We start from the raw sequence: 1,246 nt of genomic DNA on the forward strand, positions 1-1,246 counted from the left end.
ATGCTGGTCCTGATCGCTAAGCTCGCACACGACAACGGGATCCTGGGGGCGTAGAGTTGTTAGCAAGGCTGTCTCGTTGCGCTAGAGCAATGGCAGCCAACGTTGGCCACTTGAACGAGTTGCTCCGCAGCGGCGACACGAGCAATGGCTCGCTTGTCATAGCCCAGATCGACTTGCGAGGTGAACCCCACCGGGATAGCAAGTGAGCCCACACAATCGACTCCCCGGTGATGTCATGGATCTCATAGTTGTAGCCCATTAACAGCAGGGCCCAGCGCTCCAACTTCTGCGCTGTGTTCTTTGGCACGTTAGCAACGACAGCGGTGGGACTGAAGACGAACTTGAGGTTGCGGTGGTCGGTGAAAAGGTTGAAACCGGCCGCTGGATGCAGCAGGTAGTCCGCACGCACCAAGGTCTCCACAATCGCATAGGCCTCTTTCTCCACAATGGACCACCGGCTAGCAGCCCCAGTAAAGGTGCCACTCAAAGACTTGAGGGGCTCGTGGTCCTGGTTCTCCAAGGGTCGACTGAGCTGACTGGGGTCAACTTGGGTTATCACAGCACCCCAGTGTTCCTCCGAGGCATCCGCGAACACACACATCTGCATGTCGGGCTTGGAATGGCTAAGCTCGACGAGGTTAGCCAGGGCTTTCTAGGTCGCTTCCACGGCAGCCACATGCGATTCATCCCACCCAACATCAGCAAGTAACACCGTCGAAGCTAGCTGTTTGGTCCGCTTCCCACCAACAGCGGCGAACACTCGCTCCAACAGAGCAGAGAGATCTCGAACCAGCACGTTGAAACCAGGGATGGACATACGCATCCAGTTGAGTGCACAAACATACTGTTGCAGATCGCCGCCCGTCCGAGGGGATGGCAGCAGCTGGAGTGCGCTGACTCGAGCTGGGTCGTGCTTCACACCAGAACCGCTGAAAATACGTCCACACCACCTCGCTTCACGCACGAAGAACTGGCACTTATTTGGGTGTAGCTTCAAACCCTTCACTGCACACACTTTCAACACCTCAGCCAAAGCACGGAGCAGCCCGGAGGGAGACGTTTCATAGCCCAACAGGTCATCTAGCCAGACTAACAAACATTGGTACAGCTGGCCCGCAAACATGGCCTGAACAGTGGACTGACAGTAGGCAACACTGTCGCTGCCGCCTTGCATCACACGGTTCGACGTGAACACTCCCGTGTCCGTAAGGAACGAGAAAATCTCTTGGCAGCTAGGGTCCAGCGA

This window comes from Aphanomyces invadans, assembly GCF_000520115.1.
Source record: "Aphanomyces invadans strain NJM9701 unplaced genomic scaffold supercont1.244, whole genome shotgun sequence".
NCBI lineage: Eukaryota > Oomycota > Saprolegniomycetes > Saprolegniales > Verrucalvaceae > Aphanomyces > Aphanomyces invadans.